Source organism: Pleurodeles waltl, unplaced genomic scaffold (assembly GCF_031143425.1).
Source record: "Pleurodeles waltl isolate 20211129_DDA unplaced genomic scaffold, aPleWal1.hap1.20221129 scaffold_59, whole genome shotgun sequence".
NCBI classification, from domain to species: domain Eukaryota; kingdom Metazoa; phylum Chordata; class Amphibia; order Caudata; family Salamandridae; genus Pleurodeles; species Pleurodeles waltl.
In genome coordinates, this window is record NW_027150301.1 from 1,601,713 (window position 1) to 1,625,332 (window position 23,620).

General features: G+C 49.5%; 1 protein-coding gene across 1 annotated transcript in view; it reads left to right on the forward strand.

Annotated features, from left to right (window-relative positions):
- The window catches only part of LOC138278803 (E3 ubiquitin-protein ligase TRIM11-like), a 904,985-nt gene that overhangs the window by 391,855 nt on the left and 489,510 nt on the right, over positions 1 to 23,620 (forward strand). The window lies entirely within an intron of this gene.

The window sequence follows — 23,620 nt, forward strand, 5'->3', positions numbered from 1 at the left end:
TGTTTATATACCCAAATGTGCCTTTGAAGTGGTGGAGACTTCAAAGAGTGGCTTAGAAGTGCACCAGGTCCCCTTTCAGTTCAATCATGTCTGCCAGGGTCCCAGTAAGGGGTGAGGCAGTCCTTTGTGTGAGAGCAGGCTCTCCATCCTCCCAGCCCAGGGAGACCCATTCAAAATGCAGATGTATGCAAGTGAGGCTGAGTATCCTGTGTTTGGTGTGTGTCTGAGTGAATGCACAAGGAGCTGTCAACTAAACCCAGCCAGACGTGGATTGTAAGGCACAGAAAGATTTAAGTGCAGAGAAATGCTCACTTTCTAAAAGTGGCATTTCTAAAATAGTAATATTAAATCCAACTTCACCAGTCAGAAGGATTTTGTATTTTAGTTTTACACTACCAGGACATGTAGACTACACAGGTACATGTCCTGCCTTTTACCCACACAGCACCCTGCCCTAGAGGTTACCTAGGGTACAACGTAGGGGTGACTTATATGTAGAAAAAGGGGAGTTTTAGGCTTGGCAAGTACTTTCAAATGCCAAGTTGAATTGGCAGTAAAACTGCACACCCAGACCTTGCAATGGCAGGCCTTAGACAAGGTTAAGGGGCTACTTAAGTGGGTGGCACAATCAGTGCTGCAGGCCCACTAGCAGCATTTAATCTACAAGCCCTGGGCACATATAGGGCCTGATTCCGACCCTGGCGGTCATGGACCGCCAGGGCCAGGGACCGCGGATGCGCCGCCAACAGGCTGGCGGTGCATCCAGGCCAATTCTGACTGCGGCGGTAAAGCCGCGGTCAGAAAAGGGAAACCGGCGGTTTCCCGCCGGTTTTCCCCTGGCCTGAAGAATCCTCCATGGCGGCGCTGCAGGCAGCGCCGCCATGGGGATTCCGACCCCCTTCCCGCCAGCCTGGTTCTGGCGTTTTTGACCGCCAGAACCTGGCTGGCGGGAACGGGTGTCATGGGGCCCCCTAACAGGGCCCCACACAGATTTTCAGTGTCTGCATAGCAGACACTGAAAATCGCGACGGGTGCAACTGCACCCGTCGCACCCTTTCCACTCTGCCGGCTCCATTCGGAGCCGACATCCTCGTGGAAGGGGGTTTCCCTCTAGGCGGGCGGGCGGCCTTCTGGCGGTCGCCTGCCCGCCCAGCGGGAAACTCAGAATTACCGTGGCGGTCTTTTGACCGCGCTGCGGTATTCTGGCGGGGGAACTTTGGCGGGCGGCCTCCGACGCCCGCCGAAGTCAGAATCACCCCCATAGTGCCTTCTACTAGGAACTTATAAGTAAATTAAATAGTCCAATTGAGTATGATCCAATGTTACCATGTTTAAAGGGAGAGAGCATATGCACTTTAGCACTGGTTAGCAGAGTCTAAAAACCAGAAAAAACAGTGTCCAAAAAGGGGAGGGAGGCAGGCAAAAAGTTAGGGGTGACCACCCTAAGGCTGTCAGGTCTAACATGTGTCCCCCCCAGCTGAAAGTGGGGAGACCTACCCAACCTCCTGGGAGCTCTCATCGCTAAGGCGGAAGTATCTGGAGAGACCATCAGCGTTGGTGTGGTGAATCCCCGGGCGATGCTCCACCGTAAAGTCCATCCCCTGTAGGGAAATGGACCTCCTCAAGAGTTTTGGATTCTCACCCCTCATCTGCATGAGCCATCTGAGGGGGTCTGTGGTCTGTCTGAACCCTGAAGTGAGTCCCAAACAGGTAGGGTCTTAACTTCTTCAGTGCCCAGACCACAGCAAATGCTTCTCTCTCAATAGCACTCCACCTCTGTTCCCGTGGTAATAGCCTTCTGCTAATAAAGATTACTGGTTGGTCTGAGCCTTCTTCATTTAGCTGTGCTAGAACAGCCCCTATGCCATGCTCTGAAGCGTCTGTCTGCAAAATAAATTCCTGGGAGTAGTCAGAGGCCTTGAGCACAGGGGCCGTGCAAATGGCTTTCTTCAGAGAATCAAAGGCTTTCTGACAAGCCCCTGTCCAATTCACCAACCTGGGTTGTTTCTTGGAAGTGAGTTCTGTCAAGGGTGACACAATGGTACCATAGCCCTTGACGAATCTGCAGTAGTATCCAGTGAGGCCTAAAGACTTCAGTCTGTGTTCTAGGTGGTTGCCAGGCGTTGATAGTTTCAATCTTGGCCTGGAGGGGCTGCACCTTACCACCACCTACTAGGTGTCCCAAGTACACCACTGAACCCTGCCCAATCTGGCACTTACTAGCCTTGATGGTCAGGCCTGCCTGTTGCAGAGCCTGAAGCACCTCCTTGAGGTGGAGCAGGTGTTCCTCCCAGCTGGAACTGTAGACAGCTATGTTGTCCAGGTAGGCTGCACAGTGGGCATCTTTGCCAGCTAGGACCCCGTTAACCTACCTTTGGAAGGTAGTGGGGGCATTTTTCAACCCAAATGGCATCACCCGGAACTGGTAATGGCCATCAGGTGTGGAAAATGCTGATCTCTCTTTAGCCCCCCTCAGTCAGGGCGATCTGCCAGTACCCTGAAGTAAGATCAAACGTACTCAGGAACTTGGCAGTGCCAGTGCCTAGTCTGTCAACGAGCTCATCAGCTCGGGGGATGGGGTGAGCATCAGTCTATGTGACTGAGTTGAGACCCCAGTAGTCCACACAGAACCTGAGTTCTGGATTCGCACCGGGGGCAGCCGCCTTAGGGACCAGCACCACAGGGCTGGCCCAGGGACTACTGGATTTCTCAATAACCCCTAAAGTCAACATCTTGGAGACCTCCTCCTTGATGCTGGCCTTCACCTAATCCGATAACCTGTAAATTTTGTTCTTTACAGGGGGACTGTCACCTGTGTCAATGTCATGAACACATAAGTTGGTCAGTCCAGGAGTAAGGGAGAACAGGGAAGAGAACTGCTCCAACAGCTCATAGCAGTCTCTTCTCTGATTCAGAGTCAGGGAGTCAAAGAGAATGACACCCTCCACTGACCCATCACATTCTTTGGCAGAGAGAAGATCGGGGAGAGGTTCACTTTCCTCTTCCATGCCCTCATCTGTGACCAGGAGCATATTGATCTCAGACCTCTCAAAGTGAGGTTTGAACCTGTTGTGATGGAGGACCCTTAGGGGGTGCCTAGGGGTCTTGAGGTCCACTAGGTAAGTGGCCTCCCCTTTATGCTCTTTGATCTCAAAGGGGCCAGTCCAGTGGTCCTGGAGAGCCCTGGGCTCTACTGGCTCCATCCCTCAAACCTTGTCTCCAGGTGAGAACTCAACCAGAGTGGTCTTCCGGTCATACCATTCCTTCATCACCTCTTGACTGGCCTTGAGGTTACTCGGCCTGCTTCCAGAAGCGTTGGGTTTGGTTGCGGAGGGCCAGCATGTAGCTGACCACATCCTGGGGAGGTGTCTTTGGAGCTTTCTCCCAGCCCTCTTTAACAATGCTTAAAGGTCCCCTGACAGGGTGTCCCATAGAGCTCAAAGGGGCTGAACCCCACCCCTTTCTCGGGCACCTCTTTGTAAGCAAACAACAGGCATGGTAAGAGGACATCCCACTTACGCCTCATGGCTTCAGTCAGGCCATTAATCATGCCCTTCAGGGTCCTGTTGAATCTCGCAACAAGCCCATTGGATTGAGGATGATTACGGGTGGTAAACCGGTAGGTTACCCCACACTCATCCCACATAGACTTCATGTACGCAGACATGAAGTTTGTGCCTCTGTCAGACACAACTTCCTTATGGAATCCCACACGGGTAAATATTCCCAACAGGGCTGTGGTCACTACCGGTGCAGTCACTGTTCTCAGAGGGATTGCCTCTGGATAGCGGGTGGCATGGTTCACCAAAACTAGGATAAACCTGTTGCCTAAGGCAGTTTTGGGGTCCAATGGACAACAATGTCAGTGCCCACCCTTTCAAAGGGGGTGCCAATGACTGGGAGTAGGAGCAGGGGAGCTTTTGGCTTTTGCTCTGTCTTCCCACTAGCCTGGCAGGTAGGGCAAGCTCTGCAGAAATTATCTGAGGCTAACCTCATTCTGGGCCAATGGAAGTGGGTGACAAGCCTGTTAAAGGTCTTGTCTTGGCCCAGATGTCCTGCCAGGGGAATGTCGTGAGCCAGACCCAGGAGGAAGGCCCAGTAACACTGGGGGACCACCAGCACACGTGCTGCCCCAGGACCTGGAACCTTAGGCTCACTGTAAAGGAGATCATTCTCCCAGTAAATATGGTTATTGCCAGAGGCATCACCTGCTGCTTGGGCTGTTACTTGTCGCCTCAGACCCTCAAGGGTGGGGCATTCCTTCTGCGCCTTGCAGAATTCTGCCCTGGTTGGCCCACCCTCTACTTTCCAGCCAGCAAGTTCAGGTAGGTTACCCAGGTCAGCTATGTCCTCCCCAGATGGCTCAGGGGCCTCCTCCTCTTCAGGGGCACCATTCACCACCGTGGGAACATCTGAGGCGGGTTTCCCGCGCCTCTGGCCCTTCCTCTTTGAACTGTCCGGGCCATTGTTCCAGGCTCCAGACGCCCTTGACTCCCTTCCCAGGCAGCCATGGACCGTGTGGTCATGCAGACCCACTCAGGCAAACCTAGCATCGCCAGGTGGGATCTGAGCTGTACCTCTTTCCAGGCAGTATGCTCAAGATCATTGCCTATCACATTGCCTATCAAACAATCTACAAGCATTGCAGGACTCACAGCTACTTTCAGAGTACCAGAGACCCCCCCACACTCAAAGGGAACCAGAGCCACTGGTAGGTGACTCTCATGATTGTCAGCGACTATGACCTAGTGGAATGTATTAGGGACTATCTGCTCTGATGACACCAGCTGACTCTTGGCAGTAGTCATACTGGCTCCTGTGTCACACAGAGCCTCCACCCTTTGCCCATCAATGGTGACCCACTGCCTATACTTGGAAGTATTTTCTGGCATGTAGGCTTTAGGCACCATTTCTCTTTCTCCCAGGGACGCTAGGGAAACCTCTGCCTGTATCCAAAGATAACTGAGACTGTCTCCCCCTGAGCGCTACACTAGCAAACCAAAGGTGTCTGTCCAGTGGCGGATTGTGCCCACTTGAAACACTGGGAGTCACCCTTATAGTGCCCATGCAGGTAGCACTCTAAGCATTTGGGGATGAATTTCCCTAATCTTTTATCAAAGTACCCTGTCTTCTTCCCAAATCTAGAAGAGGAATGGTGACCACCCCCCCCTTGGGCATTCTTTTGGGGGTCTTTTGAGAACTCCTTCTCTTTAAGTGTTTCTCCCCCCTCTTTCTTCTGTTGGGAACCCTGACCACCTTTGTGGGAGTCCCCCCAAGATGCCTTCTTGGACACTCAGGTGCCAACCTAGAGATCTGCCTCTTCAGCAAGCTTCCTGGGGTCAGTCAGCTTTCTATCTAACAAGTGCTGGCACAACTCTGTAAAAGAAATACTGAGTATAGGCTCTCTCAGAATCAAGTCATATAACCCTTTATAATCATCTACTTTGCTGCCCCACACCCACCCATCAAGTGCCTTGCTGGAGAAATCATAACAATCCACCCAAGTTTGTGTTGAAAGTTTGGTGCTGTCCCTGAACCTCTGAAGGTATCTCTCAGGGGTTAGCCCAAATTTGGCCATTAAAGCGGCTTTCATATGTGGGTAGTCATTTCTATTCTGTGGCACAAGTGTGAGAAGTGTGTCCCTCCCTAAGGATGGTACATAAAACCACATGCCCCCCCCCCCAGTGTTCCTCAGGTGTCTCATGGGCCCTCAGTGCAACTTCATAGGCAGCCAGCCACTTATCAATGTCATCTCCACCACAAAACTTGGCACCACATTCTTGTATATATGAACCTGTTTGTCCCGAACCGTTCCTGCACGTATGCTGCCACCATCACTGCTGGACTCAGACTGTCTCGTCTTGATCTCCAGCTCCTTCAGACTCAGTTCATGAGCCACCAATAGTTTTTTCTCAGCCAAGGCTCTCTCATCTGCAGCTTCAGCTCTTTAAGCTTCAATCTGTTTGGCTGCTCTTTCAGCCTCAGCTTGCTTGGCTTCTCTCTCTGCTCTCATTTGCTCCTTTTGAGCCTCAATTTTTAACTTTGCCATCTGCAACTGAAACTCTCTCTCCTTTCCTCTGTGTTCAGGCTTTGATCAGAGACACTGCTCTCTGGTTTTGCCAGGGGCACAGTTGCAGCACTAATCTCATCTAGTGAGGGCAAAAAATACTCTGAGGGGCCATCGTCTGGACCTTCTTCCCGTCATCCTCCTCAGCAGGGGCTTCTGCCCAAGCCCTCAGCGCCCTTTGGAATTCCTCCTTCCTGGAGGCTTTCTGGGTAGGTACACCCATATCCCTGCAGAATGCCCTCAGCTGTTTAACAGTGTAGGTCTCCAGCATATCCATATCAAAATGTTCCTCTCCTGCGTGAGACCCAGCTAGAGACCTGTTGATTTGAGAATTTTAGTAAAAAAGTGACAGGAAAAACAAAATTGCAGAAAAGAGATAAAAATCAAGTTGACCTTCAACTGTGGGTAGGAAGTGAAATACTTAGCTACTGTATGTCACTGCACAAATACAAGTCCTATCCTCACCGCTGATCACCAGTGTTGGAAATGGGGTCTTTGGTTGGCAGTCAGGTTATCCCCCTGTCCAAGCAAGGACCCCACTCTAGTCAGGGTAAGTCACACACAATCCAAATTATCCTGTGCCCACCCTCTGGTAGCTTGGCACTGAGCAGTCAGGCTTAACTCAGAACGCACTGTGTAAAGTAGTTGTACAATAAATCATACAATAACACAATATAGCACCACAAAAATACACCACACAGTGTTTAGAAAAATATATAATATTCATCTGGATATTTGCAGGTCAAAACGATCAAAGATGCAATAAGTAAATGTAGTGATATCACTGAAAAGTGATATCAAGGCCCTCATTACAACCCTGGCAATCGGTTTCAAAGCGGTGGTAAAACCGCCAACAGGCCGGCGGTAAAATAAATGAGATCATGACCACGGCGGAAACCGCCAACATAGACAGCCGATTTAACACTCCGACCACGGTGGTCACGGTATGTTGGCAGCCGTCGGCACGGCGGTAAGCAGGATTTTCCGCCAGGGTTGTAATGAGGGTCAAAGTGTCTTAAGTCTTTTTCAAGCAAACAAATGGCCTCATTACAACATTGGCGGGGTAACAGCCATGCGGCCGCCAATGAGGCCGCCCTTCTGCGGTGCCCATTTTGACATCCCCGCTGGGCCGGCAGACAGAAACCGAATTTCTGACCGCCGGCCCAGCGGGGATGTGGGCAGCAACTTGGGAGCCTGCTCCAAATCGAGCCGACGGTGTTGCGGCCGTGCTACGGGTGCAGTTGCACCCGTCGCGCATAGCAGACGGTGAAAAGCTGCATGGGGCCCCCAGGGGCCCGCTACTCCCCGTACCGCCAGCCTTTAAAACCGCCAGGAAAAGGCTGGCGGTCGGGGACTCGTAATCCCCTGGGCAGTGCTGCTAGCAGTGCTGCCCAGGCGGATTATCACCGCCGGGGCAAATGTGGTGGAAAACCGCCGGCCCCGGCGGTGCGACCGTGGCGCTTCCGCCACAGTCGTAATGACCCTGGAAGCACCGCCAGCCTGTTGGCGGTGCTTCCGTCATTTCAGCCCTGGCGGTCCTGTACCGCCAGTGTTGAAATGACCCTCAATGTCTCTTTCAAGTACCTGTTTCGCGTGAAAAATCTCTGCAAAGGGCCGCAGAGGAGGGTGTAGCTAGGCTCACTATTGGCAGTGTAGTTGGGGTTGGTCTTGTTAGGGAGACCACAGAGGCTGTTTTAGTCTCTGATGGTGGCATTGACTTTGCCACCTTGGTTGCTTGTCCCCTTAATATGGGTAAGTACTAGCAACTACCCCTAACTAATGGTGTTGAGGTTGAGGCCTACATGGACACAGGAGCCATTGTAACTATGGTTATAGAGAAACTGGTTCACACCTACTTGGTCAGCAGGACCAAGTGACTGATGCTCACAATAACACACTTAGCCATCCCATGTCTGTTGTGAATCTCAACTGGGGGGGGGTAGTTACTGGTCCAAAGAAAGATGTGGTACCACTGAATTACCTGTAGATTGCTTACTAGGCAATGATTTGGAGATATCAGCTTGGGCTGAAGTGGAGTTGGAGGCTAATGCAGCAATGCTGGTCATATTTGTGCTTTGACAAGGTGTAGGAGGCTGGACTGGTTTGTAGTGAGTACCAAGGGGTACTTGCACCTTGCACCAGGCCCAGTTATCCCTTATTAGTGTATAGGGTGTCTAGCAGCTTAGGCTGATAGATAATGGTAGCTTAGCAGAGCAGCTTAGGCTGAACTAGGAGACGTGTGAAGCTACTACAGTACCACTTAGTGTCATATGCACAATATCATAAGAAAACACAATACACAGTTATACTAAAAATAAAGGTACTTTATTTTTATGACAATATGCCAAAGTATCTTAGAGTGTACCCTCAGTGAGAGGATAGGAAATATACACAAGATATATATACACAATAGCAAAAAGATGCAGTATAGTCTTAGAAAACAGTGCAAACAATGTATAGTTACAATAGGATGCAATGGGGAAACATAGGGATAGGGGCAACACAAACCATATACTCCAGAAGTGGAATGCGAACCACGAATGGACCCCAAACCTATGTGACCTTGTAGAGGGTCGCTGGGACTATTAGAAAATAGTGAGAGTTAGAAAAATAACCCTCCCCAAGACCCTGAAAAGTGAGTGCAAAGTGCACCAAAGTTCCCCTAAGGACAAAATAGTCGTGTTAGAGGGAAAATGCAAGGAAAACACAAATCAGCAATGCAACAACGATGGATTCCTGACTGAGGGTACCTGTGGAACAAGGGGACCAAGTCCAAAAGTCACAAGCAGCTCGGAGATGGGCAGATGCCCAAGAAATGCCAGCAGTTGGTGCAAAGAAGCTCTTACTAGGCTGAAGAACTGTGAATACTGCAGCAACGACAAGGGCTAGAGACTTCCCCTTTGGAGGATGGATCCCCCACGCCTTGGAGAGTCGTGCAGAAGTGTTTTCCCGCCAGATGGACGCCAACAAGCCTTGCTACACGCAAATCGTGCGTTTGGCGTTTTTGGACGCTGCTGGGGCCCAGGAGGGACCAGAAGGTCGCAAATTGGACCTGCAGAGAGAGGGGACGTCGAGCAAGACAAAGAGCCCTCACTGAAGCAGGTAGCACCCGGAGAAGTGCCAGAAACAGGCACTACGAGGATGCGTGAAACGGTGCTCGCCGAAGTTGCACAAAGGAGTCCCACGTCGCCGGAGACCAACTTAGAAAGTCGTGCAATGCAGGTTAGAGTGCCGTGGACCCAGGCTTGGCTGTGCACGAAGGATTTCCGCCGGAAGTGCACAGGGGCCGGAGTAGCTTGCAAAGTCGCGGTTCCCAGCAATGCAGCCCAGCGAGGTGAGGCAAGGACTTACCTCCACCAAGCTTGGGCTGAAGAGTCACTGGACTGTGGGGGTCACTTGGACGGTGTCGCTGGATTCGAGGGACCTCGCTCGTCGTGCTGAGAGGAGACCCAAGGGACCGGTAATGCAGCTTTTTGGTGCCTGCGGTTGCAGGGGGAAGATTCCGTCGACCCACGGGAGATTTCTTCGGAGCTTCTGGTGCAGAGAGGAGGCAGACTACCCCCACAGCATGCACAAGCAGGAAAACAGTCAAGAAGGCGGCAGGATCAGCGTTACAGAGTTGCAGTAGTCGTCTTTGCTACTATGTTGCAGGTTTGAAGGCTTCCAGCGCGGTCAGCGGTCGATTCCTTATCAGAAGGTGAAGAGGGAGATGCAGAGGAACTCGGCTGAGCTCATGCATTCGTTATCTGAAGTTTCCCCAGAGACAGAGACCCTAAATAGCCAGAAAAGAGGGTTTGGCTACCTAGGAGAGAGGAAAGGCTACTAACACCTGAAGGAGCCTATCACAAGGAGTCTCTGACGTCACCTGGTGGCACTGGCCACTCAGAGCAGTCCAGTGTGCCAGCAGCACCTCTGTTTCCAAGATGGCAGAGGTCTGGAGCACACTGGAGGAGCTCTGGACACCTCCCTGGGGAGGTGCAGGTCAGGGGAGTGGTCACTCCCCTTTCCTTTGTCCAGTTTCGCGCCAGAGCAGGGGCTAAGGGGTCCCTGAAACGGTGTAGACTGGCTTATGCAGAATTGGGCACATCTGTGCCCAACAAAGCATTTCCAGAGGCTGGGGGAGGCTACTCCTCCCCTGCCTTCACACCATTTTCCAAAGGGAGAGGGTGTCACACCCTCTCTCAGAGGAAGTTCTTTGTTCTGCCATCCTGGGCCAGGCCTGGCTGGACCCCAGGAGGGCAGCTGCCTGTCTGAGGGGTTGGCAGCAGCTGCAGAGAAACCCCAGGAAGGGCAGTCTGGCAGTACCAGGGTCTGTGCTACAGACCACTGGGATCATGGAATTGTACCAACAATGCCAGGATGGCATAGAGGGGGCAATTCCATGATCATAGACATGTTACATGGCCATATTCGGAGTTACCATGGTGAAGCTACATATAGGTAGTGACCTATATGTAGTGCACGCGTGTAATGGTGTCCCCGCACTCACAAAGTTCAGTGAATTGGCTCTGAACAATGTGGGGGCACCTTGGCTAGTGCCAGGGTGCCCTCACACTAAGTAACTTTGCACCTAACCTTTACCAGGTAAAGGTTAGACATATAGGTGACTTATAAGTTACTTAAGTGCAGTGTAAAATGGCTGTGAAATAACGTGGACGTTATTTCACTCAGGCTGCAGTGGCAGGCCTGTGTAAGAATTGTCAGAGCTCCCTATGGGTGGCAAAAAAATGCTGCAGCCCATAGGGATCTCCTGGAACCCCAATACCCTGGGTACCTCAGTACCATATACTAGGGAATTATAAGGGTGTTCCAGTAAGCCAATGTAAATTGGTAAAAATGGTCACTAGTCTGTCAGTGACAATTTGGAAAGAAATGAGAGAGCATAACCACTGAGGTTCTGATTAGCAGAGCCTCAGTGAGACAGTTAGTCACTACACAGGTAACACATTCAGGCACACTTATGAGCACTGGGGCCCTGGGTTACCAGGGTCCCAGTGACACATACAACTAAAACAACATATATACAGTGAAAAATGGGGGTAACATGCCAGGCAAGATGGTACTTTCCTACACAACCCCCCCCCAAACGAAGGACAATAAGACTAGCCATTACCTGATGAGTCTTCATTGTCTAAGTGGAAATATCTGGAGAGTCCATCTGCATTGGAGTGGCTACTCCCAGGTCTATGTTCCACTGTATAGTCCATTCCCTGTAGGGATATGGACCACCTCAACAATTTAGGATTTTCACCTTTCATTTGTTTTAGCCAAAGTAGAGGTTTGTGGTCTGTCTGAACAATGAAGTGAGTGCCAAACAGGTATGGCCTCAACTTCTTCAGAGCCCAGACCACAGCAAAGGCCTCCCTCTCAATGGCAGACCAACGCTTTTCTCTAGGGGTCAACCTTCTACTAATAAAAGCAACAGGTTGATCCTGGCCCTCAGAATTAAGTTGTGATAGGACTGCCCCTACTCCTAATTCAGATGCATCAGTTTGGACATAGAATTTTTTAGAGTAACAAGGGCTTTTCAGGACAGGTGCAGAGCACATGGCCTGCTTCAGCTCCTCAAAAGCTTTCTGACAGTTTGCTGTCCATAATACCTTTTTAGGCATTTTCTTGGATGTGAGGTCATTAAGAGGGGCTGCAATGGAGCCATAGTTCTTAATGAACCTCCTGTAATACCCAGTGAGGCCTAGGAAGGCTCTCACCTGAGTCTGAGTGGTAGGGGGAACCCAATCAATAATTGTTTGGATTTTCCCCTGAAGTGGTGCAATCTGTTCCCCACCAACAAGGTGTCCCAGATAAACCACCTTACCCTGCCCTATCTGGCACTTTGAAGCCTTGATAGTGAGGCCTGCCTTTTGCAGAGCCTCCAAAACTTTCCATAGGTGGACCAGGTGATCATCCCAGCTGGAGCTAAAGACAGCTATATCATCCAAATATGCTGCACTGAAAGCTTCCAGCCCTTGCAGGACTGTGTTCACCAACCTCTGAAAAGTGGCAGGTGCATTTTTCAGACCAAAAGGCATTACAGTAAACTGGTAATGTCCTCCAATGGTAGAAAATGCAGTCTTAGATTTAGCATCTTCTGACAATTTGATCTGCCAATACCCTGCAGTCAAATCAAAAGTGCTTAGATACTTGGCAGATGCCAGTGTATCTATGAGCTCATCTGCCCTGGGTATAGGGTGAGCATCAGTTTTGGTTACTAAGTTGAGACCTCTATAGTCGACACAAAACCTCATTTCCTTCTTTCCATCTTTAGAATTGGGTTTTGGTACCAGTACCACAGGAGAAGCCCATGGACTGTCAGAGTGTTCAACCACTCCTAGTTCCAACATTTTCTGAACTTCTTGCTTTATGCAGTCCCTGACATGGTCAGGCTGCCTATAGATCTTACTTTTGACAGGTAAACTGTCTCCAGTATCTATAGTGTGCTCACACCAAGAAGTGGTGCCTGGCACAATGGAGAAGAGTTCTGAAAATTGTCCTAGGAGATTTATGCAATTATCTTTCTGCTCAGCAGTAAGACAATCAGCCAAAACTACACCTTCCACAAGAGCATCTTGTTCTGTGGAAGAGAAGAGCTCAGGTAGAGGATCACTGTCTTCTTCCTGTCCCTCATCTGTTGCCATGAGCAGGGTGAGATCAGCCCTGTCATAGTAGGGTTTCAGGCGGTTGACATGGAGCACCCTAAGGGGACTCCTGGCAGTGCCTTAGTCAACCAAGTAGGTGACTTCACCCTTCTTTTCAACAATTGTGTGGGGTCCACTCCATTTATCTTGGAGTGCTCTTGGGGCCACAGGCTCCAAGACCCACACTTTCTGCCCTGGTTGGTACTGAACCAAAACAGCCTTCTGATCATGCCATTGCTTCTGGAGCTCTTGGCTGGCCTGAAGGTTTTTACTGGCCTTTTTCATGTACTCAGCCATCCTTGATCTGAGGCCAAGTACATAATCCACAATATCCTGCTTAGGAGCTTTTAAAGGTTGTTCCCAACCCTCCTTTACAAGTGTGAGTGGACCCCTAACAGGGTGTCCAAAAAGAAGTTCAAAGGGGCTGAAGCCCACTCCTTTCTGGGGTACCTCCCTGTAGGCAAAAAGGAGGCATGGTAGAAGGATATCCCATCTCCTGCGGAGTTTTTCAGGGAGTCCCATAATCATGCCTTTGAGAGTTTTATTAAATCTCTCCACCAGTCCATTTGTTTGTGGATGATAGGGTGTTGTGAACTTGTAAGTTACACCACACTCCTTCCACATGGCCTTTAAGTATGCAGACATGAAATTGCTTCCTCTGTCTGATACTACTTCCTTTGGGAAGCCCACCCTGGAAAATATTCCCAGGAGGGCCTTTGCCACTGCAGGAGCTGTAGTGGTCCTTAAAGGAATAGCTTCAGGATATCTTGTGGCATGGTCCACTACCACCAAGATAAACCTATTGCCTGAAGCAGTAGGAGGGTCAAGGGGGCCAACTATGTCAACCCCTACCCTTTCAAAGGGAACCCCAACCACAGGCAGTGGGATAAGGGGTGCCTTTGGAGTGCCACCTGTCTTGCCACTGGCTTGACAGGTTTCACAGGACTTACAAAATTCTTTTGTGTCCTCAGACATCCTAGGCCAATGAAACAGTGGTACCAATCTGTCCCAAGTTTTCATTTGACCCAGGTGCCCAGCTAAGGGAATGTCATGTGCCAGTGTTAGGAGGAACTTTCTGTACTCCTGAGGAATCACTAATCTCCTGGCAGCTCCAGGTTTAGGATCCCTATGCTCAGTGTACAAGAGGTTGTCCTCCCAGTAAACTCTGTGAGAGTCACTGACATCCCCATTAGCCTGTTTGACAGCTTGCTGTCTGAGACCCTCTAATGTGGGACAGGTTTGCTGTGCCACACTCAGCTCCTCTCTGGCAGGCCCCCCTTCACCCAAAAGCTCAGCAGTGTCTGCTTCCAGCTCCTCTGGTGTAGGTTCTGCACAGGGAGGGAATTCTTCTTCCTCAGAAGTAGAATCCACTGTAGAGGGAGGGATAGTAGGAAGTGGTTTGCTTCTACTAGCCCTAGCTTTAGGGAGCACTTGGTCCATTGTTCCAGGATCCAAGCTTCCCTGTCCTTTTTGCTTTTTGGCCTGAGCCCTTGTCAAAGCAAAAATATGCCCTGGGATGCCCAGCATTGCTGCATGGGCCTCCAACTCCACATCTGACCAAGCTGATGTCTCCAAATCATTCCCTAATAGACAGTCTACAGGTAAATCTGAAGCTACCACAACTTTCTTTGGACCAGTTGAGATTTACAACAGCCATGGGGTGGCTTTGTGTTATGTTGTGAGCATCGGTTACTTGGTACTGGTGTCCAAGTATGTGTTGTTCAGGGTGCACCAGTTTCTCAATCACCATTGTGACACTGGCACCTGTGTCCCTGTAGGCCTGGACCTCAACACCATTTATTAGGGTTAGTTGCTTGTACTTCTCCAAGTTATGGGGGCAAGCAACCAAAGTGGCTAAGTCAATAGCCCCTTCAGAGACTAAAGTAGCCTCTGTGGTCTCCCTAATCAGACCAACCCCAACTAAATTACCAAAAGTGAGCCCAGCTACTCCCTTGGATTGGCTATTGGTAGGTTTTCTCCCACCACCACTGCTATTAGTAGGGACACTAGGTGTAGCAGTAGGGGTTGTAGTGGTAAGAGCTGTGGTGCCTTTCTTTGGACAACTGGGATCTGTTGTCCAATGGCCTTTTATTTTACATAAATAGCACCATGGTTTCTTTTCCTTGTTCTGATTAAAGGAGGATTTGGGCCCACCACCCCCACCAGAGTGTTTTTGTGGGCCTGATGAAGACTCATTTTTAGATTTGTCCCCACCCTTGTCAGAAGACTTACCATCCTTCTTTTTGTTGCCATCTTTGTCACCCCCTGTATGAACTTTTCTGTTCACTCTTGTTCTGACCCATTTGTCTGCCTTCTTTCCCAATTCTTGGGGAGAGGTCAGATCAGAGTCCACCAAGTACTGGTGCAACAAATCAGACACACAATTATTAAGAATATGCTCTCTCAGGATCAAGTTATACAGGCTGTCATAATCAGTAACTTTACTGCCATGTAACCACCCCTCCAAGGCCTTCACTGCCTGGTCAATGAAATCAACCCAGTCTTGTGAAGATTCCATTTTGGTATCTCTGAACTTTATCCTGTACTGTTCAGTGGTTAAGCCATAACCATCCAGGAGTGCATTCTTAAGAACTTGGAAATTGTTAGCATCATTTTCTTTTACAGTAAGGAGCCTATCCCTACCTTTTCCAGTAAATGATAGCCATAGGATAGCAGCCCACTGCTTTTGAGGGACATCCTGTACAACACAGGCCCTCTCAAGTGCAGCAAACCACTTGTTAATGTCATCCCCCTCCTTGTAAGGGGGAACTATCTTATGCAGATTCCTGGAATCATGCTCTTTTGCAGGATGACTATGGGGAATACTGCTGCTGCCACCATGGGTATCTAAACCCATCTTCTGTCTTTCCCTCTCTATTTCTAAAGACTGTCTATCCAAATCCAGCTGTTGCTTCTTGAGCTTCAGTCTGGTTTGCTCCACTCTCAATCTATTGAGCTCCCTTTCTAACAATCTGTCATCAGGGTGGGTGGGAGGGACATTTCTAGATACAGAGGTATGATGGGAATGAACAGAAGGAGACCTGTCCCTTACAAGGGGCACCCTAACAGCTTGGCTACCAGCATAATGTGAGAGCACATCATCAGTATGATGTGATTCAACCTCTGTACCAACTATGCTAGACTGTCTAGTAATGGGCAGGCTGAGAAGTTTCTTTCCTGAACCTTTTCCTGGGGGAGTCCCTGGATCAGATTGAGAACCATTAGCTACTTTTTCTACAGATTGGGCACTTATGGCCTTATCCTGTACTCTAAGCATATTAATTAACAGTTCTAAGGAAGGATTCTTCCCTACACTCAAACCTCTCTCTATGCAGAGACTCCTTGCTCCTTTCCAGCTAAGGTGATCATATGCAAGTTTGGACAGTTCAACTTTTTGGCCTGTGCCAAACATTTTTAGAGAGAGTTAAAGTGATAGACAAAGAGAAAAAAGTTTTCAGAACTTTTTGGAAAGACAGAAAAAAACTTTTTAAACTTTTAAGAACTTTTTGAAAGTTTAGAAGTACTTTTCAGCACTTAGAAAAGAGTGAAAAGAGGAAAAGCAAAACTTTTTGTCTATGTGTATATACACTGACCTTGTTTTGTATATTTTTCTCTTATGAAAAGTACAATGACAAGAGTGGTAAGTAGTCTCAAAGCACTTATCCCACCGCTGCACAACCAATGTAGGAGGCTGGACTGGTTTGTAGTGAGTACCAAGGGGTACTTGCACCTTGCACCAGGCCCAGTTATCCCTTATTAGTGTATAGGGTGTCTAGCAGCTTAGGCTGATAGATAATGGTAGCTTAGCAGAGCAGCTTAGGCTGAACTAGGAGACGTGTGAAGCTACTACAGTACCACTTAGTGTCATATGCACAATATCATAAGAAAACACAATACACAGTTATACTAAAAATAAAGGTACTTTATTTTTATGACAATATGCCAAAGTATCTTAGAGTGTACCCTCAGTGAGAGGATAGGAAATATACACAAGATATATATACACAATAGCAAAAAGATGCAGTATAGTCTTAGAAAACAGTGCAAACAATGTATAGTTACAATAGGATGCAATGGGGAAACATAGGGATAGGGGCAACACAAACCATATACTCCAGAAGTGGAATGCGAACCACGAATGGACCCCAAACCTATGTGACCTTGTAGAGGGTCGCTGGGACTATTAGAAAATAGTGAGAGTTAGAAAAATAACCCTCCCCAAGACCCTGAAAAGTGAGTGCAAAGTGCACCAAAGTTCCCCTAAGGACAAAATAGTCGTGTTATAGGGAAAATGCAAGGAAAACACAAATCAGCAATGCAACAACGATGGATTCCTGACTGAGGGTACCTGTGGAACAAGGGGACCAAGTCCAAAAGTCACAAGCAGCTCGGAGATGGGCAGATGCCCAAGAAATGCCAGCGGTTGGTGCAAAGAAGCTCTTACTAGGCTGAAGAACTGTGAATACTGCAGGAACGACAAGGGCTAGAGACTTCCCCTTTGGAGGATGGATCCCCCACGCCTTGGAGAGTCGTGCAGAAGTGTTTTCCCGCCGGATGGACGCCAACAAGCCTTGCTACACGCAAATCGTGCGTTTGGCGTTTTTGGACGCTGCTGGGGCTCAGGAGGGACCAGAAGGTCGCAAATTGGACCTGCAGAGAGAGGGGACGTCGAGCAAGACAAAGAGCCCTCACTGAAGCAGGTAGCACCCGGAGAAGTGCCAGAAACAGGCACTACGAGGATGCGTGAAACGGTGCTCGCCGAAGTTGCACAAAGGAGTCCCACGTCGCCGGAGACCAACTTAGAAAGTCGTGCAATGCAGGTTAGAGTGCCGTGGACCCAGGCTTGGCTGTGCACGAAGGATTTCCGCCGGAAGTGCACAGGGGCCGGAGTAGCTTGCAAAGTCGCAGTTCCCAGCAATGCAGCCCAGCGAGGTGAGGCAAGGACTTACCTCCACCAAACTTGGGCTGAAGAGTCACTGGACTGTGGGGGTCACTTGGACGGTGTCGCTGGATTCGAGGGACCTCGCTCGTCGTGCTGAGAGGAGACCCAAGGGACCGGTAATGCAGCTTTTTGGTGCCTGCGGTTGCAGGGGGAAGATTCCGTCGACCCACGGGAGATTTCTTCGGAGCTTCTGGTGCAGAGAGGAGGCAGACTACCCCCACAGCATGCACAAGCAGGAAAACAGTCGAGAAGGCGGCAGGATCAGCGTTACAGAGTTGCAGTAGTCGTCTTTGCTACTATGTTGCAGGTTTGCAGGCTTCCAGCGCGGTCAGCGGTCGATTCCTTATCAGAAGGGGAAGAGGGAGATGCAGAGGAACTCGGCTGAGCTCATGCATTCGTTATCTGAAGTTTCCCCAGAGACAGAGACCCTAAATAGCCAGAAAAGAGGGTTTGGCTACCTAGGAGAGAGGAAAGGCTACTAACACCTGAAGGAGCCTATCACAAGGAGTCTCTGACGTCACCTGGTGGCACTGGCCACTCAGAGCAGTCCAGTGTGCCAGCAGCACCTCTGTTTCCAAGATGGCAGAGGTCTGGAGCACACTGGAGGAGCTCTGGACACCTCCCAGGGGAGGTGCAGGTCAGGGGAGTGGTCACTCCCCTTTCCTTTGTCCAGTTTCGCGCCAGAGCAGGGGCTAAGGGGTCCCTGAACCGGTGTAGACTGGCTTATGCAGAATTGGGCACATCTGTGCCCAACAAAGCATTTCCAGAGGCTGGGGGAGGCTACTCCTCCCCTGCCTTCACACCATTTTCCAAAGGGAGAGGGTGTCACACCCTCTCTCAGAGGAAGTTCTTTGTTCTGCCATCCTGGGCCAGGCCTGGCTGGACCCCAGGAGGGCAGCTGCCTGTCTGAGGGGTTGGCAGCAGCAGCAGCTGCAGAGAAACCCCAGGAAGGGCAGTCTGGCAGTACCAGGGTCTGTGCTACAGACCACTGGGATCATGGAATTGTACCAACAATGCCAGGATGGCATAGAGGGGGCAATTCCATGATCATAGACATGTTACATGGCCATATTCGGAGTTACCATGGTGAAGCTACATATAGGTAGTGACCTATATGTAGTGCACGCGTGTAATGGTGTCCCCGCACTCACAAAGTTCAGTGAATTGGCTCTGAACAATGTGGGGGCACCTTGGCTAGTGCCAGGGTGCCCTCACACTAAGTAACTTTGCACCTAACCTTTACCAGGTAAAGGTTAGACATATAGGTGACTTATAAGTTACTTAAGTGCAGTGTAAAATGGCTGTGAAATAACGTGGACGTTATTTCACTCAGGCTGCAGTGGCAGGCCTGTGTAAGAATTGTCAGAGCTCCCTATGGGTGGCAAAAGAAATGCTGCAGCCCATAGGGATCTCCTGGAACCCCAATACCCTGGGTACCTCAGTACCATATACTAGGGAATTATAAGGGTGTTCCAGTAAGCCAATGTAAATTGGTAAAAATGGTCACTAGCCTGTCAGTGACAATTTGGAAAGAAATGAGAGAGCATAACCACTGAGGTTCTGATTAGCAGAGCCTCAGTGAGACAGTTAGTCACTACACAGGTAACACATTCAGGCACACTTATGAGCACTGGGGCCCTGGGTTACCAGGGTCCCAGTGACACATACAACTAAAACAACATATATACAGTGAAAAATGGGGGTAACATGCCAGGCAAGATGGTACTTTCCTACACAAGGGCTCAGGCCAAAAAGCAAAAAGGACAGGGAAACTTGGATCCTGGAACAATGAACCAAGTGCTCTCAAATGCTAGGGCTAGGAAGGGTAAATCCTTGCCCAATATCCCTCCCTCACCAGAAGATTCCCCTTTTGAGGAAGAGGAATCCTCTCCCTGTGCAGAACCTACACCAGATGAGCTGGCAGCAGACACTGCTGAGCTTTTGGGTGCCGGGGGGGCCTGCTAGGGAAGAGCTGAGAGTGACACAGAAAACCTGTCCCACATTAGAGGGTTTGAGACAGCAAGCTGTCAAACAACAGAATGGAAAAAGTCAGTGATAGCCATAAGGTGTATTGGGAAGACATCCTCCTGTGTACTGAATCAAGGGACCCTAAACCTGAAGCTGGAAGGAGATTGGTCAACCCTTTGCAATACAGAGAGTTTCTTCTTACCTTGGCACATGACATTCCTTTGGCTGGGCATTTGGGTCAAAGTAAAACCTGGGACAGGCTTGTTCCCCTTTTTCACTGGCCTCATATGTCAGAGGACACTAAAGAGTTTTGTCGCTCTTGTGTGAGCTGCCAAGCCAGTGGCAAGACTGGTGGTACTCCAAAGGCCCCCTTAATTCCACTTCCTGTGGTCGGGGTGCCCTTTGAAAGGGTAGGGGTTGACATAGTTGCCCCCCTTGACCCTCCAACAGCTTCAGGCAATAGGTTTATCCTTGTGGGAGTTGACCATGCCACTAGGTATCCTGAAGCTATCCCCTTAAGGATCACTACAGCTCCTGCAGTGGCAATGGCCCTCCTGGGAATCTTTTCCAGAGTGGGCTTCCCTAAGGAAGTGGTGTCAGATGGAGGTAGTAACTTCATGTCTGCATACCTCAAAGCAATGTGGAAGGAGTGTGGTGTAACATACAAGTTCACTACTCCCTATCATCCACAAACAAATGGTCTGGTTGAGAGGTTTAATAAAACTCTCAAAGGTATGATAATGGGACTCCCTGAAAAACGCAGAAGGAGATGGGATGTCCTGTTACCTTGCTTCCCTTTTGCTTACAGGGAGGTACCCCAAAAAGGAGTGGGCTTTAGCCCCTTTGAACTCCTCTTTGGGCACCCTGTGAGAAGTCCCCTGGCACTTGTTAAGGAGGTTTGGGGACAACCTTTTAAAGCTCCTAAACAGGACATTGTGGATTATGTACTTGGCCTAAGATCAAGAATGGCTGAGTACATGAAAAAGGGCAGTAAAAACCTTCAGGTCAGCCAAGAGCTGGAAATGCAATGGCATGACTAGAAGGCTGTCCTGACCCAGTACCACCCAGGACAGAAGGTGTGGGTATAGGAACCTGTGGCCCCAAGAGCACTCCAGGACAAATGGAGTGGACCCCATTTAATTGTTGAGAAAAAGGGTGAGGTTTCCTACTTGGAAGACCTGGGCACTGCCAGGAGTCCCCTTAGGGTGTTCCATGTCAACCGCCTAAAACCCTACTATGACAGGGCTGATCTCACCCTGCTCATGGCAACTGATGAGGGACAGGAAGAAGAGAGTGACCCTTTCCCTGATCTCTTCTCCACCACTGAAACTGATGGCTTAGTGGAGGGAGTAGTACTTGCAGATTGTCTTACTGCTGAGCAGAAAGATAACTGTGTAAATCGTTTAAGTCAGTTTTCTGAACTCTTCTCACTGAAACCAGGTACCACTACTTGGTGTGAACATACAATCAATACTGGAGACAGTTTACATGTCAAAAGTAAGATTTATAGGCAGCTTGACCATGTCAGGGACTGCATTAAACAAGAGGTTCAGAAATTGTTAGACTTAGGAGTGATTGAGCCTTCAGAAAGCCCATGGGCTAGCCCAGTAGTGCTTGTCCCAAAACCTCACAGTAAGGATGGTAAAAAAGAGATGAGGTTTTGTGTTGAGTATAGAGGACTCAACCAAGTAACCAAGACAGATGCTCACCCTATACGCAGGGCAGATGAGCTGATAGATACACTGGCTTCTGCCACATATCTAAACACTTTTGATTTAACTGCAGGGTATTGGCAGATTATATTATCCGAAGATGCTAAATCCAAGACTGCATTTTCAACCATTGGAGGGTACTATCAATTCACTATGATGCCGTTTGGTCTGAATAATGCACCTGCCACTTTTCAGAGGTTGGTGAACACAGTCCTGCAAGGGTTGGAAGCTTTTAGTGGAGCATATCTGGATGATATAGTTGTCTTTAGCTCCACCTGGGATGATCACCTGGTCCTCCTGTAGAACATTTTGGAGGCCCTGCAAAAGGCAGGCCTCACTATCAAGGCCTCAAAGTGCCAGATAGGGCAGGGGGAAGTGGTTTATCTGGGCCACCTGGTAGGTGGGGAACAGATTGCGCCACTGCAGGGGAAGATCCAGACCATTATGGAATGGGCTCCTCCTAGAACTCAACTCACAGGGTACTATAGGAGGTTTATTAAGAATTATGGCTCCATTGCAGCTCCTCTTAATGACCTCACTAGTAAGAAGATGCCTAAAAAGGTATTGTGGACAGCCGGCTGCCAAAAAGCTTTTGATGAGCTCAAATAGGCCATGTCCTCTGCACCTGTCCTAAAAAGCCCTTGCTACTCCAAAACATTCATAGTCCAGACTGATGCTTCTGAATTGGGGGTTGGGGCAGTGCTATCACAGCTTAATACTGAGGGCCAGGATCAACCTGTTGCTTTCATCAGCAGGAGGTTGACTCCTTGAGAAAAGCATTGGTCTGCCATAGAGAGGGAGGCCTTTGCTGTGGTCTGGGCACTGAAAAAGGTGAGACCATACCTGTTTGGTACTCACTTTATTGTTCAGACAGACCACAAACCTCTACTTTGGCTAAAACAAATGAAAAGTGAAAACCCTAAATTGTTGAGGTGGTCCATATCCCTACAGGGAATGGACTATACAGTGGAACATAGACCTGGGAGTACCCACTCCAATGCAGATGGAATCTCCAGATATTTCAACTTAGACAATGAAGACTCATCTGGGCAAGGTTAGCCTTATTGTCCCTTGTTTGGGGGGGGGGGTTGTTGAGGAAAGTACCATCTTGCCTGGCATGTTACCCCCATTTTTTACTTGTGTGTATGTTTGTTTTTGCCTGTGTCACTGGGATCCTGCTAGCCCATTGCTCATAAAGTGTGCCCTGTATGTGTTCCCTGTGTGGTGCCTAACTGTATCACTGAGGCTCTGCTAACCAGAACTTCAATGTTTATGCTCTCTCTGCTTTTAAAATTGTCACTGCAGGCTAGTGACTAATATTACCAATTCTCATTGGCACACTGGAACACCCTTATAATTTCCTAGTATATGGTACCTAGGTACCCAGGGTATTGGGGTTCCAGGAGATCCCTGTGGGCTGCAGCATTTCTTTTGCCACCCATAGGGAGCTCAGACAATTCTTACATAGGACTGCCACTGCAGCCTGAGTGAAATAACGTCCACGTTAACCTATAAGTCACCTATATGTCTATGTAACCGGGCATCTATCGCAACGGTTACGCTTCATTGCCCCGAGCCGACAAACCCGTACCCCCGGGGCACTCAGGAGAGGAGCGACATAGAGGGAATGACGTCAGATGCGGAGTGCCCGAGAGGAGAGCTTGAAATAGAAATTGGACGTCGTACTAAGTCATCGGAGAAGCAGGAAGGAGCCCTGCCATCGAGGACCGCGGAGAGGAAGACGCCAAGAGAGCCACGAGTGGCGAGAGACGGAGAGTCCATAGAGAAGGAAGCCCGCGACGAGAACCCGAGGAAGCTGGAGGCCGGAGAGCCACTGTACAAGGTGCCGAAAACTTCAAGGAGATGCCGGGGAACCACAGAGGGGACCGCCACGTCCCAGGAGGGGCGTGGCATTCTCAGGTACGATCGTACCTCAAGCGTTATTTTCTAACGGAATGGTTACCGGGCGGGAGGAAATCTAGTGGGGCTGAAGGGAGGAATGGGGAAAGGTGCTGTAAGGAAGGGGAGGTACTTTGAGCCACTAGAAAATGATTAACCCACGAACAACTGTGTTAAAGCAACCTCCAGCTATAAAAAGTCATTAAAAGAGAGAGAGAGAGAGAAAATATTCACGGGAAGGTGAACTCACTATCGAGATAAATACCCAACCACAACCCTGCAAGCCCAACCCTCCCACTACCCCTACTAACTATCTTAAAAACCCCTGAAACCAACCTCTACACTTACCTGTTGTCCTGTTCTTTCTGTTTTGGGGAAACCGGTCCATCATCACGGG